Genomic DNA, 9,611 nt, shown 5'->3' with positions numbered 1-9,611 from the left:
ATACTCCAACATAATAATAATAATCATACTAAATAAAATAACAAAGTTCCTTGTTGGCCACAAGAGGGAAAAATATATTTTTTCTTCATCCTGACCTGGCAGATTTGAATCAACATTTTCTATACCTGATTAAACACTGGACACTTTAACGTAAATTGTCCAAACCCATATTAAAAATTAAAGCTATGTCATGTAATGTCTGTTATGTTATGCAAATATATATATCTGAAAATATGTATATGCAAAGTTTTTAATTCCTTAAACTTTTTCTTTAGTAAGCAACCCCCACTTAGAAACAGAAACCCACTAGCATACGCTTACTTACCCTTCTTTGAATTTTTCATGTTAATCATTAATGTATTTGTTTTTAAATGTGACAAAACCGGAATCCTGTATTTAAAGCAGAGTATATCCACAAATACTTGACACAGTTTATTCCAATGCCAGCTGACACTGTCAAGCATTTTAAACATGGATGATGCTGCACTGTATTTACAGTTCATTTGCAAATAACTTTCCTATTTTTGCTCCATTCATCCTGCTCATCCAAATTTCAATGACAACATTTTAAATACACTCATAGGATGAATATGAAACCCTTTTACACCAGGCAAAAAACAAGCCATAGGACTTCACATTGAGCCTTATATGTATCAGTTTACAGCCAGCATCGTTTCACAATGGGGGATGATAGAGTACAAGCTAAAATCATTAGAAGCAAATCAGGAGATACTGATGTGATGCTGATAAGGAATCTGTAAACACTTTCAGCAGCTCTGATGCAGTGCTGCAAGGCTTAAATGTAGAGTTACAAATAGAAGTCCATGAATTTACCAACAAGATCTAAATTGGAACAGTGCATGAGGTGTAAATAGGATTTGGCAGATTTTGAACAGTTAGATAGCAAAGGTGTCTGGATTGATCTTACATTTGCTGTATATAAAGCAAAAGCTAACATGTAACAACATGCCTTTATCAGATAAAAGGGCAAAAGTAATAAAATGTGAAATATTTGATCAGGTCGAGTAAACTTAAGCTAGCAATGTTTGCTTTCAACTCACTGGTGTTAATATTATCCTTTATTTATACAGAGCCAACATGTTCCACAGTGCAACCTGCTGATTGCTTTTGTTACTAGACCTGTAGCAAACTTTGTACCGTACATTATGTTACCCTAATGTGAAGCTAACCTAACATAACTAATCTCATTTAACACAGAACATTATGTCACTGGCTTTTGCCTTAGGTTTGAAACTAAGAAAAGGTACTGTTTTAGTCCATGGATATTAGTTAGATGTGTATTATGTTCCAAATATCCTGGAATTGGTGCTTGAGTTTATTATGCATTCTGTCAATTGTTCAAAGCAGCAGGGGTTAGGCAACTAGAATTTTTACTAAAGCATACTTTACAAGGATGATCTTTATATGAAAGCACAAGTTCTTGCTCTTAATGTAATAAAAAAAAAATTACAATTCATTCCACAGTCCTCCATTATTTGAACCAAAGTGGCCCTCACTATTTGACTATTTCGTACACTTCTTTGCCTCTATAACCCTGTGAATCTAGATTTAAATAGCTTGAATCTTTCTTATAAATTTTTTGGCCAGATTTATCAAAAATCGAATGTGATTTTTTTCCACAATTCAAATTTTTTTTCACCCAAACTCACACATTCAAAAACTCAAATGCCTGTGAATTATTAAGATTTTTTTTTTTCGAAAATTCAAATGTAAAAATTTATTTTAGTTTGTCACTTGGTGGAACAGCCCTATATCATTGTATGGGACTGTGCTTTATTACTTAGTAAAATTGCTTCAATTTCTGTATGTGTGGGGGACTGTGCTTAATCAATGAGTGGAATTACCTCTATAACTTTGTGGAGCTCCCTGAATCACTTGGCAATAAGGTTGCCACCTGGCCGGTATTTTACTGGCCTGGCCGGTAAAAATGATGGTTGATTCCAATGTTATTAATAGGGAAAAAAGATAAATATATAGAAAGGCCGGTCCATTTCTTTAACTCTGGCAAATTTTCGCTGCGGTTTCACAAATTTATTCGCCGGCGGCGAATAGCGGGAATTTGCGCCTGGTGAATAAATTCGCCCATCACTATTGTTAGTAAATCAGTCTCATAGACTAGCTCATTACAGATGGAGAAAGCAGCTTTAGATGTGGACATTCTTTTTTCCCCAGACATAACAGTAAATTCTATTCTACAAGGTTACATAGTAATAGAGTCACACACCAAAACTGCACTGTACATTTTGATCAGATGGACTTAATATAATAACTCTTCAGTATCAAACATGCTCTTGTAATGTTTGAATTTTCTTTTCAATACTGTCTAATTTTGATTGCTTATTTATTTCTGTGTAAGAATTTAATCTAATTAACTTTTTTTACCCATACAAAAAATAGGTCTGTACCTGTCCAACATTAGAATCGAAACAATTGTTTTTTAACATTCAACAATTGCTTTCCATTAAGATTCTTGTAAATAAATATACTGTACAGAGCCAGGCAAGGAGTTTTGGCACCAGAGGCAAGAGTGACAATCTGAGCCACCCTCATGGCCCCTGCATACCATTGGGATCTGTCTAGAATAGTTATCAGCCAACACATATCAACTGATATATCAATTGATGCATCAAGGGTAAAGAAAGAAAATGATTAACCTTAAATTGGCTAAAAACAACGAGCACCAATAATATTATTTGATCAGATCCCGCATTACTCACTAATTAATTACATATACTTAATAGAACAAACTCCTCATGACAGTGGAGATTCAGTGTTAGCTGTCTTGATGATTCAGATTGTGTGAAGCAAAATCCGCAAATGTGCATGGACTACACACAAAATGTTGAACGTGATTCTATTTCTTATCTCACCAAATGGTTTGACATAAATTGACTAGTGATGAGTGAAAAATTTAGCAAAAATGTTTGCGAAACTGTGTCAAAAATTTGCCACGTGGCTCGTTTCGATTTGCATGACAAAATAAAAAGACATACAGCAAAAAAAAGAGGAGCGTGACAAACGCATATGTCATTTTATCCTTCCCCTCAACTTCCACATCAACTTATGGAATCTGAGCCATCCCACTGCCTATATAAGGAGATACTGTACACATAAATGTATGGTTTATTCATTTTAACATGGGATACAAAGCACCCAGATATTATCTATTGGTGGTCAGTTATTATTAGTTGTGCCTGTGTTTTTGTAAGCTAGTAGTAATATATGAACTATAGATGGTGCTTTTTGCTTAAACAGCAAAATAGTTACTTAAATGTATCAGTAGATACCATTGCATCAGAGGTAATGTTAAAAAGCAAACACATGTTTTTAAGAAATTGGCAACATGGGAACCTTTTTTGCTATTGAAAAAGCAGTTGTAGCCTAGTGGATAGGAGGTTCTTTTAAAAATGTAAGGCATGCATGTAGCGGTATACTGAGTGAAAAATGCATGTGACTTTGCCTTCCCAATTTTAATTGGTAGCTAAAAGCTGACTGATTCGCCTATCACTAAAATTGAGTAGTGATGGGCATATTAAGTAAACATGGGTATTTTCTTATTAAGCAGAAACTAGATAACGTAGACTTACTTATTCAACAAATTAATGAATTAGAAATGAAACATAAATGGAACCTAAAAGTGGAAACTGAGCTAAGACACACATTTCTAAGATGGTTCTCAACAGTGTCGGACTGGCCCACTGGGATACCAGGAAAACTCCCGATGGGCCCCTGTGTCTGTGGGCCTTTGTGCTGCTAAACATTTGGCCTATTTCAATGCCATTCCCTATTTCTTTGAGAACAAAGAGGCTAAATAGAAGGAATAATAGATTACAGTATGTAAAAAATAAAGACTAGGAAAATAGAGGTTGAGTGAGGAGAGGAAGAATAATAGTACTAAGAGTGGGCCCCTGGTCTAAGGTTTTTGGGTGGGCCCCTGGTGCCCCAGTCCGACACTGGTTCTTAAACTCATTAACATTACCAAGGCACCAAGCCTAGAGGGAAAATTGATAAATACTTTCTGCAACAGATAGTATCACTTTTTACACATCCACTAGATAGCTCATATTTTAATGATAACAAAACTGGGTAAAGAGCCTATTAATTGTAGTAGTTATAGATGAATATCTCTATTGAATGTTGATTTAAAATGGTTTCCAAAAGTATTAGCTCAAAGCTTGAAAGCCTTCCCTCCATATTAGATCCACAGAGATCTAGTAGGTTTTGGGTAAAGAAGTTAAGGAAAATATTATGAAAAGTCTTAACCTAATGACTTGGATGAAACACTTGAAAAGGCCTTCACTGCTTCTATCTTCAGACCTGCTTCTATATATACGCTTGGTCCTTTGGGAAACTGGTTTAGATGTAAAATGATTTCATTGTACATATTTCTATCATTAAGATAAAAATGAAAAAGTCTCCTTTCAGAGTCATTTAACATTAATAATGGTTGGCAAGGATGCCCTTTGTCCTCACTGCTTTTTGTTTTATGTATGTAATATCTATTGGTGGCACTCTGAGATTTCTGGTCTGTCAGTAGAATCACAAGAATATAAAGTCTCAGCTTTTGTTGACAATCTACTATTTATAATTACTAATAAATATAAAAATGTATATAATTACTAACCCTCATATTTCTTGCCCTAATTTGATTGAGGAACTAAAAACTTATGGAGAACTCTCAAATTACAAAGTCAGCAATGACAAATCTGAAGTCTTACCTGTGTTCTTCCTCCATCTGTTGTTAACTATCTATGAACTAACGTTTCATTTAAATTGCAAACCGATAAAATCAAATATTTGGGAATTTATATACCTACAATTCTCATGAACATATGTGACTATAATTATAAACCTATGTTGTCTCCAATCAAAAATGTAGAAGACTGTACTCACTGGACTTATAAATAAATTCATTATAGTTTGGATAGTGTATATACTAGACACTGACTATTATACTACAAAACTCATATTTCAACAATTTAAATTTACTACTCAGCACATTTAAATGGGTAGGCAAATCACCTAAAATTATAAATGAAATCCTGTGCAAACCAAAAGGGGGCCAAGGTAGTGTTAAACTTAAACACATATTCCAACAAACAATGGAAAAACCTAGAGAACATTGGAGTAAAACTTTGGTGTAAAAAATTGATTAAAGGCTTACATAGATTAATCACCAACAAAGCCACAATACATATTTGGAAATCCATTAATCAATTATCAATTGTCTTAATCAGTATTATCCCTGTATTCTTCTCCACTACTGCTTGGGGAACAACTTAGATTTTATCATGGGAAGCTTTTGGAATGGAACAATTGCAGGTGCAAGTTGCCACATGTTATTAAACCTAAAGACCTCCACTTATTCACCAAACTAAAGCAAACTGGTCAGTAATAGATCGTTGGAGATACCTACAAATAGGTAACAGTAAAGGTATAGGATCTGGAATCTGGAAACCTGTTATCCAGAAAGCCCCAAATTATGGGATGCTCATCTCCAATAGGCTCCATTTTAATTAAATAATTAAAAATGTTAAAACACATTTCCTTTTTCTCTGTAATAACATAACAGTATCTTCTACTTGATCCTAACAAATATATAATTAATCCTTATTGGAGGCAAACCCAGCCTGTTTGGTTTATTATATGTTTCAATTATTAGACTTGAAAGTATGGAGATCCAAATTACAGAAAGGTCCATTATCTGGAAAGCCCCAGGTCCCGAGCATTCTGGATAATAGGTCGCATACCTGTAAACTGAACCTGATCTAGGCAAAAAAAAGAATTTGTTGACAGGTCTTTCTCTCTCAAATCTTTTACCACATAGGATTGATATATTGGACAAGACTGTCAACTATACCTATTACTTGTAATCTGGATAACAGGTCCCTTACCTATTCTAAAATAAAACTATTTAGGGAAAATGTAAAAGTAATAGGCCAAGAGAGATCACTCCACAGTTTATACTGCTATTTCATACCACATGCCTGAAAACATTGAAAATTCTTCCAGAATATAGTTTTAGTCATAAAGATCTTGATAAGTAAACATTGGAGGGATGTGAACTCCCACTATCGATAAGAGTGGCACACAGATGTTACTGACATATATAAAGTATTTACTTTATAACATTTTTCAATCTTTTATTACAGCATGGAATCTTTGGATCACACCAAACCTTAAGCTATTGCTTTAGCAGGATCACACCACACTTTCTCACGTTTCTTCTTACATACTTTTATCTTCTCCTAACACTTCACAGACTGATACCTCCTTCTTTTCAGCAGTATGTAATTTTCTTTCCTTCATTTTACTCATTGCATCTAAGAATTTCCAGTAAGATTTATACAAATCTATGCTAATATAACCTGTGTGGATATAATTTTATGAATATTCAATATCACTCAGTATGTTTGCATTTTCTTTGCAATAAAAGAATTATTGAATGCAAAAAAGGCAGTGATTAGCTGCATACATAGTGAGTACTTTGTCTCTCTCTGTCTTTCTGCTTGTGAGCATCTCTGCTCTGTGAATGCTTGTAGTTTTTACTTCCTCCACATTGATATGTAATTGTAACATTATGATGCCACTGTGTAACAAATATAGTTTACCCTGGTGGTCTAGTGGCCAGCATGGAGGCCTGCCTTGCCTCCGGAGGGGACACCCGTCACAAGCATCTTTCCTCCTCTACGCCGGTTTCCTCTATGGCGCACACTTCTGGGTTTTACGCGCCAGCGTGATGACGTCATCGTGCAATGGTGCGCGATTCAAAAGTATTTAAAGGGGCTTTTGAATACAACACATTGTCCATTGTTAGGTTCAATTTAGATTGTTTCTGGGTGTATATTCCTAGAGAATCCTGCTGATCTCCTGGTTATTGACCCTTGCCTTGCCTGACTATTTTGAATTCTGTATCCAGACCCTTGCCTGCCTGATTATTCTGACCTCTCAAAGATGAACCTTGCCTGCCTGACTACTCTACACTCTCCAATTCTAATTCCGGCCTGTCTGACTATTCTTAACTCTACTTGTGCTGGCCCAGCCTGCCCGTCCACGCTGCATTGTCTGGTCTGTCTTCCAAGCTTTATTTGTCTTCCATCCGTATCCTTGGTTAAACGATCGTGCCCCTTTGCTCATCCAGAACCTTTAGCTTTGCTCCTCTCTTAGTAAGACCTGGCGGCATCCAGTTAGCTGAGGTCTCCTCCTGAGGTGAACGGTGGCTGTTAAAGGCAGGAACCAAGACCAGGGAGCCTAGCATTGGTTCTGGATTTAGGATGCCGAACGTGACACACTGTTAACCAAATAGCTAAGGAAATGTACAAAATAGGTGTCCAGATAAACACAAATCCATGGGGTGCATATGCATGTAGGGCGCTAATATACAGGTATGGGAAACACATTATCCAGAAAGCTTGGTAATATTGGAAGATTATTTCCCATAGACTTCATCCAAATAATCCATATTTCCTTTTTCTCTGTAATAATAAAATAATACCTTGTACTTGGTCCAAACTAAGATATAATTAAACTTTATTGGAAACAAAACCAGCCTATTGGGTTTATTTAGGGCGTATGCACTAAAACTGGAATTTATCTAATTGTTTTATTAAATAAAGTCAACCTAACTCCCATCCACTAATTTAACTCAGCTCAAAAAAGTTGATGCTGGGAAAAGTCTTCACGAAATTGTGCAACAATTCAAATCGTACACATTTTTCTAGTTTGCCACTCGAATGAATCTATTTTTTTCAAGTTGTCGTCTGAGTTTTTTGGATTATCGCACAGTGAAGATCACATTTTCAAATTGTAAACAGGACATCTGCCACTGAGTTCTACATGACCTTGACGGGGTTTAGCTGGAGTATTTTCAGATTTTTAGCAGCTTTGGGGTATAATAAATGTCTAAAAAATGCAATTCTTCTCTAAAAATTCGAGTTTTTTCTTTTAAAAACTCCACCAGAAAAAATTGAGGTTTAATAAATAAAATTATTAAATGAATTTTAGTAGACTTAAGGTATGGAGAACCAGTTTACAGAAAGATCCCTTATCTGGAAAATCCCAGGTCCTGAGCATTCTGGATAACAGGTCTCATACCTGTAGTTGCATAGGTGCAGATGTATGTGTATACATTGAAGGATTTTATAACTAGGAGGTGCAGGTCACAGATGCCCGAAAGGTGAAATTACAGCTCCAGGGAGCCTGAATAGCAACAAGACTTGTCATTGCACCTTGTCAAACTTATCATTGGCTCCCCTTATTTCATAAGTCAATTTAATAAGCAGGAGGGTCTCATCTACTAGTTCAGAACTGCACTGCATACTCCAGATGAGGCCTTACCAGGGACCTATAAAAACGCATAATTATGTTTTCATCCCTTGAGTTAATGTCATTTTTTATGCAAGATAGAACTTTATTTGCTTTAGTAGCCACAGAATGACACTGCCCAGAATTAGACAACTTATCTACAACAACCCAAAGATCCTTCTCATTTAAGGAAACTCCCAACACATTGCCATTTAGTGTATAACTTGCATTTATATTATTTTTGCCAAAGTGAATAACCTTGCATTTATCAACATTGAACCTCATTTTCCAGTTTGCTGCCCAGTTTCCCAACTTAGACAAATCACTCTGCAAAGTGGCAGCATCCTGCATGGTACCTATAGTTCTGCACAATTTAGTATCATCTGCAAAAATAGAAACAGTACTTTCAATGCCCACCTCCAGGTCATTAATAGGGATGTAGCGAACTGTTCGCCGGCGAACTAGTTCGCGCGAACTTCGACTGTTCGCGTCCGCCGCAAGTTCGCGAACGTCGCGCGACGTTCGCCATTAGGCGTTCGCGTCAAAATCGTTCGACCATTCGACCATTCGATCGCTAAAATCGAACGATTTTCGTTCGATTCGAACGAAAATCGTTCGATCGAACGATTAAAATCCTTCGATCGTTCGAATCGAACGATTTTCGGATGTTCGAAGTTCGCGAACAGTTCGCGAACTGTTCGCATTTTTTGCCGGTGTTCGCGAACGGCGTTCGCGAACACATACTCGGCGGTTCGCTACATCCCTAGTCATTAATAAACAAGTTGAAAAGCAAGGGACCTAGTACAGAGCCCTGTGGTACTCCACTAACAACACTGGTCCAATTAGAAAATGTTCCATTTACCACCACTCTTTGTAATCTATCTTTTAGCCAGTTCTCTATCCAGGTACAAATACTATGTTCCAGGCCAACATTCCTTAATTTAACCAGTAACCTTTTGTGTGGTCCAGTATATTATCCTTTATTAACCCTTTGAAAAGCTTTCTTACCACTGACGTCAGACTAACTGGCCTATAGTGTTGAGGCTGAGAATGGGATCCTTTTATGAATAGAGGCACCGCATACCCTCCTTCTCATTAGATCAAGCAGGTAAACCTTATTAATTCACTCCAATTAAGCAAGGGTCTCCAATGGTGAAACATGCAGCAGAATGTTTGCTCGACTTTATCAGTTATTTTTTTTTGTAAGCTGGACTTTTAACTACTCTTGTTTTAATAAAAAGCACTATAAGTGTTGCTTTGAAATTTACAATTAATAAGTATAATGC

Source organism: Xenopus laevis, chromosome 8L (genome assembly GCF_017654675.1).
Source record: "Xenopus laevis strain J_2021 chromosome 8L, Xenopus_laevis_v10.1, whole genome shotgun sequence".
In the NCBI taxonomy this organism is placed as follows: domain Eukaryota; kingdom Metazoa; phylum Chordata; class Amphibia; order Anura; family Pipidae; genus Xenopus; species Xenopus laevis.
Note: the sequence above shows the minus strand (reverse complement) of the source record.